The 25,500-nt window shown below is 45.2% G+C and overlaps 1 protein-coding gene across 1 annotated transcript in view; it reads left to right on the top strand.

Annotated features, from left to right (window-relative positions):
• The first annotated feature begins 7,268 nt into the window (after nt 1-7,268).
• TBCEL (tubulin folding cofactor E like) overlaps nt 7,269-25,500 on the top strand; it is a 233,275-nt gene continuing 215,043 nt past the window's right edge. Inside the window, exon 1 of the mRNA XM_086956794.1 lies at nt 7,269-7,409. The gene's annotated coding sequence lies outside the window, so the exon portion shown is untranslated. The remainder of the gene's footprint in view (nt 7,410-25,500) is intronic.

Below are 25,500 nucleotides of genomic sequence, written 5' to 3' on the forward strand. Positions count from 1 at the left end.
AGTTTTCACTCTCACCATTGAGTACCGTAGAGGGTTAATATGCCTCCTTCAAAAAAGCATATTGTATGTGGATAGCTCAGTGAGTTGCTGTTTTTTTCACAGAGATCCCTTTGTTACATGTGGTTTGGCCGCACCTGAAGCTGAGGTTGGGGTGGAGGGTGCTGATTTTATTTTAGGAATTAAATAATAACTTCAAAAGCACCTGCTGCAGAGTTTGACTTTCTTGTTGCTCAAACGAGTGTGATTTCTGATATTTGTCTATTTCCATTGACTTCATTTTATGATTTGGTCGCAAGAATGTGCCACTCTAAGTGTTGCACATCTAGATGTTAAAACCAACATCCCGCAAGATGACACTATCAAAATGTTGGAGGGCCTCTTGTGCACAGGCACCGGTGACTTAGAAGCCCATGAAAGGTTCATAATAGAATGTACTGACATCATTCTCAAAAATAACATCTTTCTTTTTAAAAAAGACCTATATAAACAGATCAAGGGCACCAGTATGGGAGCCACATGTGCTCCCAGCCTGGCATGCCTGTATGTAGCCAATTTTGAAGATAAACATATCTACAACAGTGCAGCACCTTTCTTTGAAAATTTAATTTCTTGGTCTAGGTTCATTGATGATATTTTTTTCATTTGGACAGGAACTGAAGAAACCTTGATAGATTTTATCACGTGGCTGAACCTGGGCGATCCAAACCTACGGTTCACGAGCAAATACAGTAAGGAGACAATAGAGTTTTTAGACATTAATATTAGAAATAATAATGGAATCCTAGAGGTAACACTATACACAAAACCCACGGATCGCAATACTCTTTTGCACTACAGCAGTAACCATCCAAAAAGCCAGAGAGATAACATCCCCTTTGGGCAATATTTACGTATCAGGCGAAACTGCACCAACTTACATGACTTCAATAAGCATGCTGACGATTTGTCAAAAGAACTTAGAGACAGAGGGTATCCAAATCACCTAATAAAAAAAGCATACAAGAGAGCCAGGTACTATAACAGAGATTCCCTCTTTAACACAAACAATGAGGAAACCAAGAAAACCAATGAAAAATTGATATTTGTCACGAATTACACCGTTGTGAGCAACAAAATCAAAAACATAATTAATAGGAACTGGTCATTGCTAGAAGACAAAGACGGCACTAAACCTGAGAAACCAATGTTCAGTTTCAGGCGAAACAAAACAGTAAGAAATTGCTTAGTGCACACATACAAGGAAGAAAGAAGCAATAACCAAACTACAATAGACAGAAATCCACTACCCACGGGAAATTTTCCCTGTAATATGTGCACAAACTGTGATGCCATGATGAAGGTCAACAAAATATCCCATAACAACGTAACACATAACATAAAGAGTTTCATCAATTGCAGAACAAAAAATTTAATCTATCTGATATCATGCCCATGTCAAAAAGTATATGTAGGCGAAACCTCCAGAGAATTAAAAACCCGAATTACAGAACACAAATCCGCAATCAGGACAAAAAAGAAAACCGCACCCCTTGTAGACCACTGGGTGACCCATAACCATGACGACCTAAAGTGGTGTGGGTTAGAAGTAGTACATCAAAGCCTGAGAGGAGGGAATACCCAAACGAAAAGAAAAAAGAGAGAACAGTTCTTCATGTCCCTGTTTAATAGTTTCAGAACAGGCTTAAATAATAAGGAGGACTGGGAAAGACTACTCTAAGACAGAATGTTAAGAATCATTGTATGCAAAGCAGACACTCTTTACAGCAACCAGAAATGAACTGCATGTAATGACAACAATAAGATGTGCCTATGCAACAATTTAAAATAAGTCAACCACTAGAGTATATATTGACTGTACCAAATGCGCTCATATAACAATGCGAAATGTTTTTCTATAGAACATGGATAACATACTGAATAATATATTGATTGTACGAAATGCGCTTATATAACAATGCGAAATGTTTTTCTATAGAATACGTATAGCATACTGAATAATCATGATGTTAATATGCAGAATATGGAACTGTAAATTGTACTGTATTATGGTGAGTCAATATGTTATGAAATGTAATATTCCAGTTACAGTTGCCTATGCGGTGTAATGGTTAAGTGCAAAAGCTCCTCCTATAGCCTAAAAATGAGGTAGTAATCATAAAACACTATGTGTAAAGACCAGGCACCCACAATTGAGAAATACGCTCCATATAGCATTAGTATCACTGGTTAAAAAAATTTTTTTCTTTCTCATTTAACACTAAAGCGATACGGTGCTGGGAGACAAATAGACCGCTTAGGACCCGTGACTGAGCAAGAAGTAGTTTAGTGTAAAAATCCTTCAACAGCGGTAATTGACTATATGAGAACCGCATCCCAATCTAAAATGACGGCCGGAGTCTAACAAAAACGGCGATCGCAAATAGAAGGAACTATGGAGAACGCAATGTGGGCCTTTTAAATACCGAAAATCAACATGTATCTGCAAGTGACCCCTTTTTTCAGCCCAAATAACAAATACACTTTTTTATATTCTTGTCCGGCAAAAATCTACGAGTCGGTTTTTCTATCACTAGAATAGCAAGCAAACGAATTTAAAACGTTGCAAAACAATAATTTTTTTAATTAAGGGCACCTATGAATACTTATAACATCTAGCAATATAAGTCGGGATTAAAATATGCCCGCAATGCACTTCCGGGTTAGCGAGATCAGAGGCAGCATAAAACCGGAAGCAGAGGACCTTTCCATCATTATCGATGGAAACCCGGTGGCAGAGGAGCAGGGAGGCCGTATTTTTAAGCCCAGGTATGTCAAACAATGGCGTCCCGTTTGTCTTTTTGAATCCAAAGGCCGTAAATTGCCGCGTAACGAGCGGGAGCCTCGTAAATTTAGTGGGGAATTTTTCAGAAAGAATAATAAGTATTTCATGTTATGGCAGGGGCTTTATAATTAATTGACAGTGGGGTAGGATCCTCGACCTAATAATAATTGACGAAGGTCATAACACCACAACCCATTATACGGGGGTCCCGTAGTCCAAGAGGACTCTTGTAAAATAAAACCAATTGGATCCCCATGAGGGGGAGAGTCACATCTCGGGGCATACTACTTAATGATGCCATGAGACATATTGTTTGGCAAACGAGACTAAACTAAAAGCACTAGAGGCTTACATAGTAAAAAAAAGCCCAGAATATCTAAAAAATGTAAATAAGGTATGAACCATGGGCCTAAAAATCCTTGTAATACGCTTTATATATTTACCCAACAGAGAGAAAAAATCTCCAAACAAGTGACCCTTAGAGCATCCAACTGAAGAGGGTACTAAATGGAGTAATAAATTGCTTCCTTTCTGGTAAGTAATTTATACTACACTACATAGGCGGAAAATCATGATAAACAGCCTAGATACATAGCCAGTATCATTTTTTCCTTTTAAGATTCCAATTGAAAAAAGGAATCACAGAAAAGCCGCAACAGTGAATATTCTATGATACCAAGTAACGGTGGCTCCTCTGCACCAATTGAAAAGGATTAAGCAAGCAAATGAAGGTAATCACACAGAGTCTGTTAATCACCATCAGATATAGCAAATCTCCAGTACAATTTTATACAATTACTAGCATTTGGTGTCCTTTAATTTTTCCATAAGGTCCTGCTCCAATTTTTTTAACGGATGCTTATCAGAACAAGGCACTATTATCACAGAGCGTCTTGGCAGCATTGAAGTCTTCGACCTGAAGGTACACAAAGTACGTGTAGGTGAAAGTTAAATAAATAGGCTGCATGAGTACATTCAGAGCCTTTCTAAATGTAAGAACAAGCTTGGAGACAGCGCTAAGCAGGGTAAAGAATGTATTTGTAACTTATATTAAGAGTCTCAGTTGACAAAACAAAATGGCAGATATATAACTATAGAGTAGGTAGATAATGAATTTTTAACAATGCACAGGAATAAGTATCTAAAATATGTCGTTCTGTTTGCAGATTTTGGTGTACCCTAGTCAAAAAACGTCCTGAAGAAGGTGAAAACTATTGTAGCAATCACCGAAACGCCGCATCGACTTTTTTCCTTTTTGACTTCTTGTGATTATGTATACTATGTTATGTGCAATTTATAAATTCACTGTTTTTATTGTTTTTAAGGTTTTTAATTTTAGAGTGTAACCCTGTATGGGAGGTACCCAATAAATTTCTCTATATATTTTTATAACACATTTTAGTTTTATTTGTTTTTTCCTGTGCCATTTAAGACCATGAAGTTTAGAATCAATGCATAGATACCCCTGTCTCCTTTAAGAGTTTACCCGGAACTCTCATAGACTGTCGCAAACATTTAATTTGAGGGTCAAATTATGTTGACCATCTAACACACAGGGTTTTGTTAAACTTTTTTGGTATTCGCTCCCCTCCCTGTCACTGAACCAGGGGAACCTTCCAACTTATTTTCCAGCACATCTAGATGTTGCCTGACTCTCGTAAATCCACTGAATATATGAAAATGTCACACATAAGCAATCTGAAACATTAGCTGCTAAACTCAAATGAGTGTCATTTCTGATATTTATATGATTCCCTAGTCTTCATTGCTTAATTTTGCTCGCGGGAAAGTGTCACTCATACTTGTTTAAATGTCACTCATAATTACAATGAAAATGTCACACATAAGCAATTTGAACCCTTGGCAGCTCTGGGGTCCATTCAGGCCCCGTGCTGTTAACCACATTCACACTATACTCTGCATTTGCGCAAACACGGGAATCATGGCTGTCCTCTGACAGTGGCAATTTAAAAAAGCAATGATGAAGAGTATAACATGGCTTTTAACATACCTGAGTATTTTGTGTGTCTGCTTAGGTTTGTGCGTTTGCCTGCATTTGTATGACTGGTTTTTGTAAGAAAAACGCGAGAGAGTGAATCAAAACATCTCAGGAGGTATTTTAAAGAAAATGGGTAGCACTTTGTGTGTACATGTCTGTGGCGACCAAGGTTCATGAATAACGTAGTAGGGAGGGTTGGTGGGTGAGTGAGTGAGTGGATGAGTGGATGGATGAGTGAGCAAGGGTGGATGGATGAGTGAATGGATGGATGGGTGAAAGAGGGTGGATGATTGGATAAAAGGGCGGATAATGGGTGTATAAGTGAAAGGATGGATGGATGAAAGGGAGGGAGGATGGATGAAAGGGTGGATGGTGGGTGAGTGAGAGGGATTGAGTGAAAGGGTGGATGGTGTAAAGGAGTGAAAGGATTGATGGATGAGTGAAAAGGTGGATAAAGAGATGGATGAGTGAAAGGATTAATGGGTAGGTTTAAAGATGGATGGATATGTTTGGATATGAAGGGTGGACAGACGGAATGGTGAAAAACTGAATGATGGATGGAAAACTGAATAGACGACAGAATGTAAAGGGTAAATGGTGGACATCAGCAGGTAAATGGTAGGATGAAAGGATAGATCAATGGAAGAGACAAGAAATATCTTCTGGGGAGGGGCGTGATGATTTGCTTCATTTGCTTGTTGCCATAAGAGCTTTCGTTTGTTGTGGGGGGATTTTCAGTTTCTTCCTACTCACGTGCTCAAAAATATACAGTATTGTGCCAAACAACATCAATTAACAGTATGGCATTAAGAAGGTGCAACTATTGCAAAAAAAGAAAAGTTAACGTATTATCACATTTCTCTTTCATTTTGTGTAATGAGTTAACCGGCTTTGTTTATATAAACACATTTATCATGCGTTTTGGTGTGTGCTGCAACTATTATGGAAGTTGTTAAGTATCATTATGTCTTACGCTTAGCCCCGCCCACTCACTACAACTCTAGCTCATTTTAATGAGTACCTGCACTTATTTTTCCTCATTTAAAGCACTGGCTTTATCCACAATTAATTGAGTAGTCACAACATACTTCCAGATTAAAGCCCATCACCGTGGTTATCACACAGTAATCTAACTAAATAATTGTAAGAATTGTCATGAGTCAGCATGGCCACCTCTAATTAATACTTGGACTAATCCCACCTGTGTCAATGTTCCTAACTAGGGGACTAACAGGCACACACACCATCCTCCAGCTATTAATAACACTTGCTTCTAAACTTACATGAGAAACCAGTCTAAACCGCTTACCCCTAACCTGGAATAACGTGATAATCCTCTTTTGTGACTAGGAATAGCTAACACTGGTACCTTTGAATAGAGTGCTGCCCACATGGGAAAGAAATCAGCGCCTCGACAGGCGCTGTGGCTGCTACATAAATGCCACTACAGTAGAATACAATCCTGACGAGAAGAGAAGCTGTCAAGCCTAATAACTCCTTTCCCTACCTCTAATACTGATTGAACAATCGCTTAACAACTCTCCTTCACAAGGACAAGCTCCTAGTAGCACCTCTTGCCTGCTCAGATGTTGCAGCTGTCACTTGGTGACCATAATTCTAAAGCTAAAATTCGGGACATTTCACAAAAATAGAAGGACTACAACTTAATTTACAGCGAGCCCACAGAATGACAGCGTTCCTCGACAGAGAATTACAAAATAGGCAGTTATAACATACATAAAATGCAATTTTTAAACCCAGTAGCTTGCCTGTTAATTACATTACTTTCTTGAAACAACTGCTAACCATCCCTGCTTTGTAAAACATAAAAAGAACCTCGCGCCGTTTTCAGTCGACCCTCTCTAAAAACGGGGATATGCGCTATATTTACTGAAATCCGCCGGGACAGCTGGTAAGAAAAATACCGACCCGCCTGGCAAATTCGGGAAGCCTGGTCACCCTACTCTAAAGGCAAGTAGACCTTCAAAACACTTGAAAGCCCAAACTAGCCCCCGAGAAGCAGTGCGAGTTGTGACACATAAGGCCCCATCCCCGTCTCCGATGATTATTGGGCGCACAGCCCTGTTGCTGTTCACTGTAGGAGAGGTGCAACACGTCATAGACGCCGTCTTCGCGGAGGGACCAGGACGTCACACTCAATGTGCTTACGGCGGCGTGTACACAAACCACTTTCTCACACAGGATGGGGAGGTTCAGGGACTGGAGGGAAAACATGCGCCCGTGACGCAGGAGCAGGCGGCTCTGTACTATCGGAGCCGCAGAGAGCTGGAGCAACCACAACAAGCATCCACGGGCTGGCGCGTGACGAGTGTATAAGCCGAATGCCTCGCGTCGACGGACTTCTCATAACAACTGCAGCGCACGGGGGTCTTTTGCAGATGGAGCACCGGAAGCTACGCGCTGATGATGAAGGGTACGGCCCGGGTGGCTTTCGTTGACGGAAGTTTACTAACATCAACACAACAGTTGCGTTCGCATGGGTCACAGGGATCTTGCAGGTGCTTCTAGTCCGGATGCTGCTCACTGAGAGAGACGGAAAGGGAGAACGCGCAGCCGCAGCAGCAGCAGGTACTGTCTGTTCAGTGGTGCCTCTGTAATTGTATCTGTTTGGATTTTTAGAACCCAGTGGGAACCCCGGCCGTTCCCAGACACACCACGGGAACCTGCGGCCTTATCCTCTTACCTACTCTACGGCAGGCTAGACCCGGGCAGCGATTTCATAGAAGTGCCCGAGTCATCCAGCCTTTCGCAGGGCAGAGCCGAAATATCAGTGTCACGCATGGACCGCACTGACAGCTCAGTGGCACAGGCCCAGGTCTGACAATGTGTCGGTGACATGATAAACGTGTGTCATCGCGGTCCGTAGAATAAAAGCACGTTTACATATGGGATTGCTCAGAGTAACCGTTTTCCATATACATTTACTTTTAGCACATTCGCCGATATCTAGAATCTGATGGGCTGCATTTCCATCAAAGAAAGCAAAAGGAGAGTTTTTCTGCACCGTCTGCCTGACCGTCAGTTGGCGGTCTCCGTGTGCCAAATGATTTGCAGTCGTGGGATTTCTCGCTCAGAATGCGTGATAACCAGGCTGGCCCCTTCAATGGCTGTACCCTTGCTACTAGGGTGAAGCGGGGAGGGCCTTACTCTATATTCCTGTAGGCTGAAAAATCCGATTGCATCGACGTGCGGATATTAGTTATGTAATGAAAAATAAGTCCGTATTCATGAAGGTAAACAACCAGTAGGCCACAGAAGTTCCCGTTATTAGTAAAAAGCCACAGAAGTGCCAGTTATTTGTAAACAAAAAAGACACACAGTTGATGGACGGAATGAAGAACAAATAAAACATTCACCCAGTCAATAGATCTGGGTTAAATGCATAGTTCTTTTGCTCACCATGCCACCACCCCAGTTTAGACCCAACCATATTCAATCAGTCTTTACCCTGTGCCTCATGGGAACAGTCCAGACCGAACTGCCAAGCCAGGTCCTTCCTGGACTGGAAACAAGCATCCTGGGACTGGTTTCGGGCCATCACCCCTCATCAGCCAGGCTAGCTTGAATCCAGTGGCACAGTGAGCCCAAGACCCACTTCTGGGCACTTGGGGCAAGGAGGACCTAGGATGGCAGTTCGGGCTGAACTGTTCCCATTGGGTGCAGGGTCAAGACTGATTTGCATATGGCTGGGTTCAAACTGGAATGGCATGGGGAGCAAAAAAACAATGGATTTAGGCCAAGATCTCTGTACTGGGGTGCATGTATGACATTTGTCTGCATTCTGTCCATCAATTGTTCTCTTTTCATTTGTCACCCTAAGTGTGACGGGTATGCCCAGACGTGGGTCCCGTGCTCTCCATGCCACTAAAGTCAAGCTATCTTGGCTGATGAGCGGTGAAACCCCAAAACCAATTCATTGTCATTTCCCCTTTCTTCTTCTTATTTGTGATCAGCACCCCCATCACCTAACTAATGCAAATTATTTGATTGCCTCTAGGTGCCCCCTTCCCCTCTTTTAATCATTTGTCCTGATGAAGACCCCATAATATGGATTTAATCACCTGCATGACGTATAGGGGTCGAAATCTCGACGTTTTTTCACACTACCTTTCAAGCAATGACAACAAAGAATAATTCTCTGAGCCCAGATATTGCTATGTTTGTTTTGTATTAATTTGCCATCGGTAGGCTGGATAGTTTGCAGCTATATCTGATGTGTGTATATATATATATAGTGCACATTGCCTTTCCTTTCCTACAAGCCTCACTAGCAGGTACTTCCTCCTGAGCACTCTATTCCCCTCTTCGAGCACCATTTTAACTAAATGTGCAGACAATCGTGCTGCCTATAATAATCATGTGATGATGAATAGAATAAAATCGCATTAATTTTCAACTCATGGTGATTTTTGAAAAATGTATATCTTTTGTACCATACAAATTTGGCTTCCACTGTGACCATTCTATTTTGTACTGTATGCTACCCGGGTCCAGTGGTATTTCGGGTTACCCCATTGTTATCTAACACTGCTGTGGGTTGGGCACTTGCGAATGGACTGTCTTTCTTTTCCCAGTGTCTCTCCTGGAGTAGCTCAAAGGCACACATCAATAGAGATTCCAAGCGCTCATGTTAAAGGACCTAGCTGTTTTTTCAAAACAATGCATTTTTTTTCTCCTTCCACATTTTATTTGAATTATTAGGCAGTACATTTCATAAGAATTAGTAATTTCCTGCTGTAAAGAGTGATCTGTATCTTGAATGTCTGCTTGTCTCAGTTGACACAGGAGCCATTTAGGTTAATCTCCAAATCATTGGAGGGGTGGGCACAGGGGGAGTGGGTTCCCTTGAATTGACATCTCAGAGAGATTATGAAGTGAGATGACTGACTTATTTCACTGTAGGTTACAGTTATGATGTGTATATTTAATCGTTTTTCTATTGATCTGTATCTTGAATGTCTGCTTGTCTCAGTTGACACAGGAGCCATTTAGGTTCATCTCCAGATCATTGGAGGGGTGGGCACAGGGGGAGTGGGTTCCCTTGAATTGACATCTCAGAGAGATTATGAAGTGAGATGACTGACTTATTTCACTGAAGGTTACAGTTATGATGTGTATATTTAATCGTTTTTCTCTTTTGCTTGTGTCTGCTGTTCATTTGTGTTTCATAGTTTATTTTAAACAATTAGCTTGATTCTCCATTATTAGCACCTAGATGGTGAATGAACTTTGGGAATTGTTCATCATATTTATTTCATTAATGCTGGCTATGGTACATAATTTTGAATATGAATATTTTTTAATCAGCATGGTTAGGATCTTTATTTTTTATATGCCTCACAGCTGTGATGTATTGGATGGTGCTACACTCACCCACTTTTGCATTCAGTGTGTGTTTAATATATTAGAAAAATAAATCTTCCTCTTACATTGCCATCCTTTCACATTGTGGTCCCCGTGCAGAAGTTTGAAGCAGCTGGGGTGCATGTAGTTATACAGGCACCCAACATGCCAGAACTTCCCTCTCTTCCCTATTCTTCATTACACTTCCCTTCCTCTCCACCACTTGAATGTAGATGTATGATGACTTACTTGTTATACAAACATCACAAATACCCTGTCATTCCCTTTTTAGGCCACAGCATAGCTGTAAGGTTTACCAAAGTCATCTTAGGCACATTCGAAAGTTGACCTAGTAATGCATACTGCCCGTTGCTTACCATTGGTTTTGTAGTTTGTAGCTCACATTTTCTGGCTTTCTATTTGCGTTAGGCGGTTCAGCTTGAGTTCGTCCTCCCCGTTGCTGAAAAACCTGGTTTACTGCATTCTTCCACAAACTCGCTTTCTGTAAACCTGACTTTAAATCTTGTTCTTATTTTGTCACATTTGCTGTGCATTCAAAGATGGTGGACAAATGTCGGGCTATGTATTCCAGGGAGCTTGGTGTTTATTTTACTTTCTCTGACTTCAAAGTGAGATGATTTATGTGACAATCATGCTGGCAACTGGAGGCCTGCTTGAGGAAGGCTGTACAATGTTATTTTTTTTCTAGAACACAGCAAGAATTAAATGTCTGTAAATGAACTGTGCTGGTAATCAAATCAATGCATTGGGTGATGACATTTCCACACATTTTCCTTTGTGTGCTGTATATCAGTAAAACTGTATGTGAGTGCAAATGTAATGTTCATTTCAGTTGAAGATGTGTTGTCTGTAATGGCAGTACACTACCATACCATGCGTACTCCACAATAACCCAACCCACTCTACTTTGCACCACGTCACTGCACTCTACTCTACACCATTCCACACTATGCCACTCCACTCTTCTGTGTTCAACTACACTCTATGCCTTTGTACTCTACCCCACACTACTTTACTGTCCACCACTGCGCTCTTAGCCACTGCACTCCACACCACTGTATCAATCAATCATAGCATTTGTAAAGTGCACTACATACCCGTGAGGGTCTCAAGGCACGGGGGGGGCGCTGCTACTGTTCAAAGAGCCAGGTCTTGAGGAATCTCCTGAAGGTCAGGAGGTCTTCGGTCTGCCATAGGCTGATGGGGAGGGTGTTCCACGTCTTGGCGGTGAGGTGGGAGAATGATCTGCCGCCTGCAGTCACTCTTCGGATGCGGGGGACGGTGGCGAGGGCGCGGTCTGCGGAGCGGAGCTGGCGGGCGGGGGTGTAGAGGCTGAGTCTGCTGTTGAGGTACGCTGGTCCGGTGTTGTGGAGTGCCTTGTGTGCATGGGTGAGGAGCTTGAAGGTTATCCTCTTGTTGATGGGGAGCCAGTGCAGGTCTCTCAGGTTGTGTGTGATGTAGCTGCGGCGGGGGATGTTGAGGCTCAGGCGTGCAGAGGCGTTCTCGATGCGTTGGAGCCGTTTCAGCAGTTTGGCCGGGGCTCCTGCGTAGACTGCGTTTCCGTAGTCCAGTCTGCTGCTGACGAGGGCCTGGGTGACTGTCCTTCTAGTTTCGGTGGGGATCCTCTTGAAGATCCTGCAAAGCATGCAGAGGGTGTTGAAGCAGGAGGAGGAGATGGCATTGACCTACTTTGTCATGGAGAGTGTGGATTCAAGGATGACCCCTAGGTTTCGTTCGTGGTCGGTGGGTGTAGGGGGTGCTCCTAGTGCCGTTGGCCACCAAGAGTCTGCCGAGGATGAGGACCACCGTCTTGTACGAGTTCAGTTTCAGTCGGCTGTTCCTCATCCAGTCGGCGATGGCCTTCATACCTTCATGGTGGTTGGTTTTGGCGGTGTGGGCGTCCTTGGTGAGTGAGAGGATCAGCTGGGTGTTGTCGGTGTAGGAGATGATGTTTAGGTTGTGCAGTCGGGCGACGTGGGCGAGTGGTGCCATGTAGACGTTGAACAACGTTGGGCTGAGCCTTGGGGTACGCCGTAGATGATCTCGGTGGCTTTGGAGCGGAAGGGGGGGGGAGTCGGACGCTCTGGGTTCTTCCGGAGAGGAAGGAGGTGGTCCAGTCCAGGGTCTTCTCTTGGATTCCGGTGTCGTGGAGGTGTGCTCTTACTGTGCGGCGGCAGACTGTGTCGGAAGCTGTTGACAGGTTGTAGGCGTGGGAGGGGGGCTGGGGACACTCTCGGTGGTGACAACAGGTGACTCAACAGAAACTTGACCAGTATATCTCTTCAAACTCGGTTTTATTTTTATGGTACGTTTTGTACGGAACGTTAGTCTCTCCCTCGCAAACTCGAGGTTATCCGTGGTGGTGGTCTTCGGTGCACGCGGGGCAACAAGCGCTGAAAGTTCTTTAGGCTTCCAGGGGGATGCAGGATGATCCTAGTAGTCGGGTCTCTAGGTGCAGCGTCGCGGATACCCCAGGCAAGGTACGGTATCAGGATTCAATATCCCCGGTGCAGCAGCATGGAAGAAAGAAGACGGACAGAGGGAGGCCGTTAGTCGATATATCCGACAAGCGTATGCACCCAAGGGGATCCCGTGGTTGTGAGGGGCACCGGTGTAGTTTACAAGCATGCTAGTGATTGGTGTTCGTACTGGTAGGGAGAGTGAGGGAAAGAGGGATAGGTACGGCACGGGTATCGGGTAACGGAAAGGGGGGGGTCGGGAAGCACAGAGGAAAAAGAAAACACACAGGGGACTCTTTACATTATTCACAAGGGGCACTCTTTCTCCCAACCCAAGCCGCCCAACGCCGCCGTACCTGGCTAAGCCACACTCCTCCCTCTGGAGCGTGGCACGGCGGAACACAGGGTCGTTGGCCTCCTGGCTTTCCTTCGTTTTCCCGTCTTCCGTTTTCTCCTCCGTTCGGTGTTCCTCGCGTTCTCTGCTCTCCTCCGTTCGGTGTTCCTCGCTTTCTCTGTCCCTCGGCTCGCCGATGACGTCACACGCCGCGTACAGGGCTTCCCCTGTTTTCAACCATCCAGGAGTGTCGATGTCGGTAGTAGGTGGGGCCTCACTGCAGTCATCATACGCCCACTTAAAGGGGGCTGTGGACGTTTCTTCGGTCTGATCCACGTCCCATTCATCCCTCGGAGTTGCAGTCTGTAGAGCAGAAGGGGCACAATCAGGGATCCACCAGTCTTCCCGGCATCCCGCCCGACCCCGTTACACAGGTCCAGGAGCATGAGGGCCGCGGTTTCTCCATTGTCGAGCAGGATCCTGATGTCGTTGGTGGCGGCGATGAGGGCAGTTTCGGTGCTGTGGTTATGCCACCTTACTCTGCACCACTGCACTTTACACTGAAACAATGTGCTCTCCGCCGCTGCACACTGTGCCACTGCACTCCACGGTACTCCACTCTTCACCAATGCACTCTGCTCCTCTGCACTGTACACCACTCTACTCTACGCCACAGCACACTACTCTTCGCCACTGCACTCAACTCTATTGTACTCTGTCACTGCACTCTACGCACTCTGTTCTACTCTACGGTCCGCCCTGCACTCTACGCCACTCTATTCTACGCCACTCCTCTCTACGCCACTGCACTCTATGGCGCTGCACTCTATGCCACTCTGCGTCACTCTACTCTGCTCCACTGCACTCTATGCCATTTTACTATACACCACTGCATTCTACGAGAGTATACTCGGCAACACAGCACTCTCGTCCACTTTACTTTTTGCCATTCTACGCCACTGCAATCTACGCCAATCCACTATATGCCAATCCACTATAAGGCACTCTAATCTACTGTACTCTGACTGCGCTCTATGCCACTTCACTCTACTTTGAAACCTTCTAATATATGCCACTGCAGTCTGACACTCTTTTGAACACTGCGCAACTTCACACCACGCCACTGCATTCTACACTACAACAATCTACGCCAATGCACTCTACCCCACTTTACTCAAAACCAATACACGCTATGGCAATCTACTCCGCAGCACTGTACTGTAAGCCACTATACTCTACTCTGCCACTGCACTCTACGCCACTCTACTATACTTCATTGCACTCTGTCACTTTACTCTACCCCACTGTAAGCCACTGCCCTCTACACCAATGCACTCTGCCACTCTACTCTATATCACTGCATTCTACAACATTTTACTTAGCAGCACTGAACTCTGTCTCCGAACTCTGACACCCCATTTTGCGTAGCTCTACTCTGCTTTAATCTACACTTCACCCCTCTATTCTGCTCCACTTTACTCTCTGCCACTGCACTCTACTCTGCACCACTCTACACCACTCTACTGTACGCCACTCTAATCTACTGTGCACCACTGCACTCTTCTCTGCCAGTGCACTCTACCCCTCTCTACTATGCAATACTGCACTCTTTGCCATTGCATTCTACAACACCCTTCAACACTGCACTCTACTCTGAAGAAACAATCTACTCTATGCCACTGCACTAGGTGCCAAACTGCTCTGCAGCACTGCACACCACTATGCTCTACGCTATTCTACTACACACTATATAGCACTCCGTTAATTTACCCTCACACTGTATGCCACTGCATTCTAAACCAATGCACTCCACACCATTTTACTATACAGAATTGCATTCTGGCATTCTATTCAGCAGTACTGAACTCTTTGCCACTCAACTCTACTTTACTCTATGCCACTGCACTCTACTCTGCACCATTCTACTGTAAGTCACGCCAATGCACTTTACGCCACTCTAATCTACTGTGCAGCAATGTATTCTGACACTACACTATACTCTACTAAACTCTACACCTCTCTACTCTGCATCACTCTACTTTATGCCAGTGTACCATACCCCACTCTACTATGCACCACTCCACTCTGCAACACTGCACTCTATACTACTTCACTCTACTCTGAAACTATCTACTCTACGCTACTGCACTTTACGCCACTCTACTCCATCGCAGTCAACGCTTCGCCACTCTAATCAACGCCACTATATGCCAATTCACTCTACCCTAGACCAATGTACTCTACCATGTACCACTCCACTTCACTCTACTCTGAACTAATTTACTCTATGCTGTTGCACTTTATGCCACTACACCACTCTACTCTGCACCACTTAACTCTACGTCACTGCTCTCTGCACCACCCTACGACACTGCACTCTGTGACGCTCTGCTCTGCATGAGTGCACTCTACGCCACATCACTCTATGCCACTCTACTTGACTCTGACACTGCTCCCTATACCATTCTACTGCTCTCAATGCCACTGCACTCTGCCACTGCACTCTATGCCACTCTACAGCACTGTACTGTGCTGCACTCTGTGCTACTGCACTATATGCCTCTGCACCACTCCATGCCAGTGCAGTCTACACCACTCTGCATCACTACTCTTTTATGCCACTGCTTTCTACCCTGCACCAGTCCACTCCACTCTGTGCTACGTCACTCTACACTGCAACACTGCTCTCTTCCACTACTCAACTCTACGCCACTGTACTCTGCATCGCTCCACTCTACGCCACTGTACTCTTCACCTATCCAATCCACTCTATTCTAATCTGCACCACAGCACTCAGACACTCTACTTTATACAACTGCACTCAACACCACTTCACTCTACTCTGAAACAATATGTTCTGTGCCAGTGTAGTCTATGCCACATTATTCCACACTACGCCACTCCATTCTACACTGCTGCACTCTGTCACTGCACTCTACACCAGTGTTCTCTGCACCACTTTACTCAATCAATACACTCTACGCCACTGCACTCTGCACCACTCTACTTTACTCCACTCCACTATGAAGCAAGGAACTCTGTGCCACTCTACTCTACTCACTTTACTCTATGCCACTGCACTCTTCTCTGCACCACTCTACTGCACTCCATGCCACTTTAATCTACTGTGCACCACTGCAAGGTGGCATTGCACTCTACACCACTCCACACTGCACCACTCCACTCCGCGCCACTCTACTTTGCATCACTGCACTCTGCTACACTCTACATCACTGCACGCTGTGCTGTGCCACTCTACGCCTTTGCAGTCTGTTGTGTCACCGTATTCTAAACCACTGCACTCCACTTCAATGCACTCTATGCCACTTTACTCAAAACTAGTGCCCCCTATGCCACTGCACCCACTCCAGCTACTTTGCACGTCAGCAGTTTGCACCACTATACTATACAATATTCTACTCCATGCCTCTACATCACTATACTCTACATCACTACACTCTATGCTACTCTATTTTACTCTGGTATGGGGAACTTGAGGAGGCCAGTGGACTGGATATTTCTCCAGATACTAGCATGCTCTCTTCGCCGACAGTGGCTACGGAGGTGGGGGCATCCTATGCCATGGTGGTTAAGAGGGCAGCCGAGGTCCTTGGACTGGAGCTGCCCTCGGTGCAGGTCAGGACTAATCTCTTGACTCGGGTGCTTCAACCTGGGGCTTCCACGTCCGAACCCCTGTTGCACTTTAATGAGGCAATTATAGATGTGCTTCTAGGAACATGGTCCAAACCTAGCACAGGGGCTCCTGTGAATAGGATGTTTGCATGTCGCCATCGCCTATCTCCAGGCAACCCAAAATTCCTCAGCCAACACCTCACCCTAGAGAGTTCTCGGGCGATGTCCAAGCCAATTTGATGGACATTCCCTTTGACTGAACCCGCCGTTTTGGGGAAAAGCCAGACTCTGACCTGGTCAGGTTCAAGGACTCTCGATCTACGGACAGATTCTTGGGCCTCTGCTCCACCTGTGGCCAATCTTCCTTCCGTGGCAATGGAAGGGGTTTCCGGCCGCATCAGCCATATCCCAGCCACCGTCCAGCACAGACTACCCAAGCCGTGCTAGGCTGTGGTGTAATCTGATCTCTGAATGGAGGCCAGAAGTCATTGACCACACTGCCCCGAGCAGCCGCAGCCTCCAAGCAATCCTAGGCTGATTCTGCAGGACCATACTACTCCAGAGAAGTCATCATCTCCCCCACTGCAGATCCATAACATTGGACAAGTGGGTCTTGCAGGTAGTCCAGATGGTCTATTCCCTACCTTTTCTTTGTTTGCCTTCTCCGCCCAATCAGGAACGGCTGACGGAGGATCATTTAAAGTTGCTCCAAGAGGAAGTTACGGCTCTCTTAGCCAAGGGAGCTATAGAAAGGGTCCCAATTTTAGAAGTAGGCAGTGGCTGTTATTTCCGCTACTTTCTGATTCCGAAGACAAACAAGGGGCTACGGCGCATTTCATATCTTTGGACCGTCAATCTTTCCTCAAATAGGAGAAATTCAAAAAGCTTACTCTGGCTCAGGTCTTGTCTGCCCTAGACCAAGAAGACTGGATGGTAGCGTTGGATTTGCAGGACGCATACTTTCATATTCCCATCCTGTCAGGACACAGGCATTACCTGTCGTTCAAAGTACGCCGGAAGCACTTTCAGTTTACTGTGCTCCCTTTTGGCCTTACCAGTGCCTCTCGGGTGTTCACCAAGGTGATGGCGATGGTTGCAACTCATCTGCGCAGGTTAGGGGTGTCAGTCTTTCCCTACCTCTACGACTGGCTGTTGAAGGGGTTCTTCCCCCCTGTCTGTCGTCTCCCACCTTTGGTCTATGGCGAACCTTCTGCATTCGCTGGGGTTCTCTATAAACGTGTTGAAGTCACACCTGGCTCCTTCTCAGATGCTCCCTTTCATCAGAGTTGTTCTGGATACTGTGCAGTTTCGGGCTTATCCTCCCGAGCAGCGAGTCCAGGATATTCAGGGTATGATTCTGATATTGCAGCCTCTATCCTGGATTTTGGTGAGACTGACTCTGAGGCTGTTGGGCCTCATGGTCTCCTGCATTCTGTTGGTAAGACATGCCAGATGGCGTATGCAGGCTCTGCAATGGGACTTGAAGTTCTAATGGGCACAGCATCAGGGAAATCTCACCGACAGGGTTCAGATCTCAGAAGGAACTGCGAAGGACCTGCAGTGGTGGTTAACGAACCGCGATTGAGTCATCGGCAGACCCCTCTCCCTTCCACAACTAGATCTCACAGTCATGACCGATGCGTAACTTCTGGGATGGGTCGGCTACCTGGGAGAGGTGGAGATCAGGGGACACTGGTCTCCAGCAGAGAAGGGGCTCCACATAAATTTGTTGGAGCTCCGAGCGATTCGGTTGGCATTGAAAGCATTCCTTCCCTCTGGCAAGGGGACGTTTGTGCAGGTGTTCACAGACAACATCAACGCCATGTGGTATTGCAACAAGCAGGGTGGGGTGGGGTTGTCGACCCTTTGTCGACAGGCCTTGCGTCTCTGGACATGGCAGGAACAGCAGGGCATAACCCTGTAGGTTTAACACCTGGCAGGTTCACTGAATGCCAGGGCGGACGAGCTCAGCCATCGATGCCTAGCAGATCATGAGTGGTGTCTCCAGTTGGTGGTGGTGCAAGGTCTCTTTCATAAGTGGCGAGAACCTTGGTTAGAATTGTTTGCCTCCGAAGAGAATGTGCAGTGTCAGCGGTACTGCACCACTCCTGCTCAGGGTTCTGAAGAAGATCAGAAGCGACCGAGCCCAAGTCATTCTTGTGGCTCCGGACTGGGCGAGGAGAGTCTGGTATTCAGAGCTTCTGAGAATGAGTATCGATCCTTCGATCAGACGGCCCCTTCAGGAGGATCTTCTGTCGGAGCAGCAAGGAAGGGTTCTCCACCCGAACTTGTCCACTCTGTGCCTCCATGAGTGGAGATTGAGCTGCAACAGTTGAAAGCCTTTGACCTTCCTCCTGACGCTGTAATGTTATTCTAGCAGCCAGGCGGACCTCCACTAGGACTGTATACGCCTGCTGTCTGCAGAAATTTGTATTGTACTATACAGAAAGGTCCACTCATCTTCTTCTTTCTGCTCCTCTTTCTACTCTCCTTTTATTTTTTCTAACCCTTGCTCAACAGGGCTCTGCCTTGGGAACTCTCAAGGGTTACCTTTCTGCTCTGTCTGCCTTTTTGCGGCTGCCAGACCAGTCCTCTCTCTTCAAGTCTCTATGGTGAATAGATTTTTAAAAGGGCTGGCTCACTTATTTCCACCCACGCCCTTTATGCCACAGTGGGATCTTAATTTTGTCATTACCTATCTAATGTGTGCTTCCTTTGGGCCTTTGCACATTTATTCCATCCGGCTGTTGACCATCAAAACAGGCTTCTTAGTGGGGATTACATCTGCCCAGAGGGTGAGTGAGGTGCAGACATTATCATGCTCGCCTCCTTATCTTATCTCCTTTCCAGACAAGCTGGTGCTTCCCACCAGGGAATCCTTTTTGCCGAAGGTTGTGACCTCTTTCTCTCTGGGTCAGTCCATCACTTTGGCCCACCTTCTTTGCTCCCCCGCATTCCTAAGGAAGAGCAGCGTCTCCACTGACAGGACACAAAAAGAGCATTGTCGTTCTACCATGACTGCACAAAAGCGTTCCGAGTGGATGACCAACTCTTTGTGGGAGCAAAGAAGTGAAGGGCAGTGCAGAAAAGGACCATCTCTCGCTGGGTCATTCTCTGCATCAAGATTTGTTATGCCTTGGCTAAGAAGCAGCCGCCTGAGGGATTACGAGCCCCTTCCACCAGGGGAAAGGCTGCGACTATTCCTTGGTCGGGGTATCCCAGTCCAAGACATCTGTCAGGCAGTGACGTGGACATCTTTGCACAAGTTAGCAAAACATTACTGCCTTGATGGGCAAGGGTGCAGGGACGGACATTTTGTCTGTTCAGTCCTGCAAGACTTTTTAGTTTAGGATGTGAGTCCGCAACCCACCGCCAGGATGGTATGGCTCGGGTATCTGATTCAAAGGTAAGGAATCTGCAGCTAGAAGTCTCTATCAGATAAACAAGTTACTTGCCTTCGGAAATGCATTATCTGGTAGAGACTCTATCTAGCTGCAGATTCCCTACAGCCCCACCCATGACTCCCCGCTTTGCCTACTGATATTGTAGAGCTAGGGTTACTCCCCTTTTCAGGGCCATAGTTTTGCACATGACTAAGTCAGTTACTTAGTGGCTCTGCACTTCTGGCGTGGAAAAAACGAAAAGTACTGACATCTGTGTGCCTGGTAACACCTATTTAGTCATGTGACGTCATAACCGATGCCGATGACGTCACGAGGAGCCGAATGGAGCCACCCGATGTTGCGCTTAAGGGGTATTGCTCAGCAAACGTTTCTGGATCCAGCCTGATGCCTGGGAAATTAAACAATAAGGAATATGTAGCTAGATATTCTCTACCAGATAATGCGTTACCTAAGGTAAGTAACTTATTCATCAGTGATACAATCACACTAGAAAACACCTCAAAGTGGCTACAACATACACCTACATTTTTATTAAACTGCACAATTTTCCTCTGATTTCCAAACAACTCTATAGAGTGGTACTCACCACTAACTTTGATAGGTCATGCATTAATCACAGTATCTGCATATTGGAACCAAGACTGTTGAAGGTGAGCCCAAAAGCTGCATCACATGCCATTCAAGCGCTACACACAAGACTTTCATACGACCAGCCAATGGGCCCAATCCAACACATCAGTACACTCACATCAACATATCGCCGCAATCTAAAGCCCTATCATATTTATATGCTACAGGATGGTATCCTCAATTAAGCCACCTCTCATCCAGTTATCATCCAACTTGCACACAAACACACTACGGGCAAACCTGTACACACACATGATAAAAAAGGAAACCTGCAGTGCAAACGCTGGTTCCCCTGTTGGCACCAATGCTCAAGATTCACCCAACATGCTCCTGCAGCACCACACAAGCTTCCTCAGGGAAGTTTGCACAGTACTGTAGGAGTATGGGGTAGAGGTTTGAGTAGCGAGTACTGCAGTAACTGCAAAAAAGTAAAAACAATAAATAATTTAAAAAAACGGAATGTGGGTTGGGTGTCTGTAGGGTTTGGGCGAAGGGATGGCTAAGGGCTGTGTGCAGCAGGGTTGGCTGCCTGCGAGAATGGGAGTTGACTGTCCATGGGGGATTGGTCGCAGGCTGATGGGTGTGTGCAGTGGCGTAGTTGGCTGAATATTATGAAAAATTAGAAAAAACAGTCATAGTTATGCATACTATAGTTAGTTTAAAAAAATAACGTTTTAGACATCCCCCCCCCCAAAAAAAAAATGTGTCACTAATTATATTTTCTTGTACTAACTATAACATGACCCAAACATCCCTGGCATGCATTACTTATGACCTTGCATATTACATCGCTCATGACATTTTAAATGACATCCTTGATGACATCTCAACTTATATAATTGATTACATTATTCATTTGCCCAGCAGGCTTGTTTGACCTAGAGAGGAAACTGTTGCGCCCGGTTTTAAAGGTATCAAAATCTAAGCTTTCACTAAGGATCTGCTTCAATAGGTAAAGAAGCCAAATAAAATTGGTGATTAGCAAGGTGACTAATTTTGTCTTTTCAAAAGCTCTCAAGTGCTCTTTAACTTTACAGTATGTGCTCTGGTTGAATTAGCTTTTTCCCAATGATTTCTCAATACTTTACTATTGAACTACTATCTTCGAAAGAGTCTTTGTTGATCAATGTTTTATTCATCAGCTATTTGAAATTTGGATGCAGTCTGCATGTTTTCACCTTAGATTATTTATCAGATTTTTCCTAAGTGAACTTTTTTCACTTTGTTGCTTAGGTCAGATCACAATGAAAATCCAGTTTTTTTCCTCTTTTACTTTCATATTTAAGTATATAGTAAATAGCCTTTTAAAACTGTGGAATATATTATAATTGGTACAGTTTTTAGGTCTCGCATAGGGTTGCAGCGCAGCGCTCTGCTTGCTTTGTGAGGCATGCAGTATACACCATAGTAGGGGGAAGCTCCGTCCACTTTCTAGCCAATATTTTGATTGGCGTCAATGATAAATTCTGCATTGTGATTGGTTTGTGGCTTGTTAGTCCCGCCTCCTGACACCCATGTCCTCATTTTTGTTCTTCCGAGGCTATCAGCCCCTTTACTTGAAAAACAGTTTTGTTTCCCTTCCTCTCCCAGTTTCCTCCTGCAGTCCATAACTTCTTGGACCACAAACACCCCCCACTCCCTCCCGTTTGTGCCTTCTTTCACGCCCGCACTTCCATTTAAAATGCAATAGGTCTCGCGTAAATACGAGTCCTATTGCATTTGTAAATGCTTGTTTTCTCCTGTGATTGGCTGAGTGACTTCGCACTCTATTTTGCCTGACCTGTCTGTAGTAGGGGGCCTCAGCAAGGCCTACCCTTCTCCCTTTGCTGCACAGAGACCTCAGACCTATAGGAAGAAGTTGGCACAGAAGCTGGAATAGAAAATACAGAATTTATTAAACCTCATGAGGTGGAACTATATTCACACAGCACCCTTCGGTAATGTATGAAGTAGCACACTGAATGGATGGAGCTTGGTCCTTTTATACCCTCACAGAGGCTCAAATGAAGGCGGTACAAGTACAAAATGCCTGTTTTAGGTACATATAAGGTCATACAGAAAATGCACAGTCAACAAGTGGGAGGAGCCAACAGTTGCTAATTCTGGTGAACACATCCTGACAGTTACAGACTGGGGACAGCTGCAAGGACAGCTGCAAGCTCAACTGAGCATGTGCGAAGCAGAAAAGGCTAAATATATCTCGTCTCTAGGCAGATTTCAAGAGCAGTTAACAGGAAGGTAGGACAGAGCACATGGCGAGCACATGGTAGCACATGGCAAACAAAATGGCTGACAGAAATACAAAATGGATTCCACAAAACGGACAAGATAGTCTCTAAATACAGGATGGCTTCTGCTAATGCTAACCTAATCGCTGCCAAATTACGACATGTCCAGTCTCTCGTTTGTGTCGTGACACGGGTCTGTTACCCGGAAGCGGAACCGGCTGTGAGAAGGGTCAATGTCAGCAGCATGGCGACTGTGATGCTAATGCACATCCTGCGGTGCGCTTTACCGAGGGCAAGCAGGAGCCTCAGCCTACGGACAAAGGGGATCAGGGAAGATATGTGCAGCCTGTGTCTCAGACTAAACTCAACACTTTACTTTCACACTACGTCGTCGTGATGTGCGCTTTGAGGACACCCCCCTGCTCCGGAGCAAGCCCAGCCCCTGGGATGCATTCATTTTCCTGACTTCGTGTTTTTTATTTTTTCCCACCCTCCCGCAGTCTGTGCCGTCTCGCCGCACACTGCCCACTCTTTCTTTACTCCCAGTAAATCCCTCCTTTTTAGTTTTAATTGTTCTTGCTCTGCCCTCCTTTGGCGCCCTAGTACTGTTTTACATACCCGACCCCCTCCCACGCCCACTTAGGGCGCCCTCACACACACCCTGTCTGTTTATAAGACTGAATGTACCTTACCCTAACCGGGACAGGACTGGGAATCCCCCGCCCCAAATAGCATATGCTTTTGATATTAATTGTTAGAGTGCCAAGGTACAATCAGTCTTATAAGCACTTGACGACGAGTCCTCTGGAACTCTCGTTAATCCAACATCCGTCGTAGTGGGATGTTACTGTTACCTTGAGGGGCACCAGAACTACAAGAAAACGAATGTGTTTGTAAAACAACTATTGCAATCTAGAAATCCTATGTTGAATTGTAGGTGCGATTGTCAAAACCACCGCTACCTTTGCTGTGTTATTGTGACACCCTGTCTGTTATTTCTCCCTGGCTGTCCTTTCTGCTCCCGTGCTGTCCTGTCTGCTACCTCCTTCTCCGTGACCCAGGATGGCACATAATACAATTTTATCGACATCAGGGAGAAATGTTTTATTATTTTCAGCTGCCGTTCACAGAAACTAGTTGTGCGAGTTTCTCTTTCAGTTAAGTTTGGTAGTGTTTTTCAATTTCTGGGGAATATGTGAAGTAAAGAACTAATATGACATTGTTTGAGTGCCCTACCTCGACCATCACAAACACACAGATTTAAATTTGAAAATGTCTGGCTTGACGTGCATAAGCACGCGCGTCACTGTGGCAATCTTAGGGAAGATGTATGCACTGGGTGCCTAGTCTAAAAGCAGGACAGCTTAACTTGTGGACTTCTTCCGACGGCATTTATTGTGTAGGCTCCCAGTGAGTAAATTTTCCCTAAGAATGCCACAACTTCATTCGAGATGCGAGCTGCATTGGTTTTTCTCCTCCATGCCAAAGCAATGAAAGTGCTCTGGTAGTGTAGTATGTTCTTTGAAGAGGTGATATTTCACGTTAATGGCATCCTCGATTTTAAACTGCACCAACAACCCCTAAAACACAGTTTGAAAACAAGCTTTATGTAGGGCAGCACTCCGTTGCGCAGAATGTGTACTCTCAAGAAGTTCTCTACCTCGAAGCATTTGCAAAATTCAAACTCATGATCAAAACATTCGCAGATGTCAGCGGAGATCGTTTAACTCTTGGACTTCTTCCTACGGTATTTGTTTTAAAAGAACAAAGTACAACTTGAGCCTAATGCGTTAGGCCAGCCCTGCAGTTTGTGGATGTAAACGTGCCACAAATCACAGGTGTAAATTGAGGTGTGTGCAGTCCCCTGTGTAAATTGCATATAACATAATTATCATTTCAGGGAGGTGCAACTCGGAGTTCGGTGTAATTTACACATTTGTTATATAACTACGGGCTAGTGGTGTTTAAAAAGTGCTACATTTTCAACCTGAAATTTTAAGCCCTCTTTTTATTTTTTACGAATTATTTATTTTCCTTCATTTTATTGTTGTATGTTTCATTTTTAGTACTTTAAAATGTAATCTATGCTTGACAGAAATGTATAACTGCCCTAACATTTTGCCGCTTGATAACAGCCCACCACCCTCATTAAACAGGTGGAAGGGATGGTTGAGAAATGTAATGCAGAGATCGGCATTCTTTTCCTGGGAAAGGTGCCCAGTCTTCACTCAGCAACCCAAGGCATGTGAGGGAAAAAACTAAAATAAATTGGCATAATTGATAATCGCCATAAAACCCGCCATGGCTTCAAAAAGAACCACTCACTTCATACTCTGAAAATGTTTAAACCCCCGTACGCAATGCCTCGCACTGTAAAAATGTTCAACCCACTCAGTGCACAAATGTAAAACCTGAGCCTCCCACAATTCTTTTCATTCGTTTAATTTTTAAAACCAGAAACAGAGCGCCAGCTTCTTCACATGGAGGTAGGTGATTTCATTTAAAGGTCCCAGTGTACATCACGACAATGTTGTCGATACAGGCGCCATGAGCTTGCGGCACATTACTAAAGATCCCTAAAACTGCATTTAAAGTGCAGCCTATTGG

Source organism: Lissotriton vulgaris, chromosome 2_1 (genome assembly GCF_964263255.1).
Source record: "Lissotriton vulgaris chromosome 2_1, aLisVul1.2, whole genome shotgun sequence".
Classification (NCBI taxonomy): domain Eukaryota; kingdom Metazoa; phylum Chordata; class Amphibia; order Caudata; family Salamandridae; genus Lissotriton; species Lissotriton vulgaris.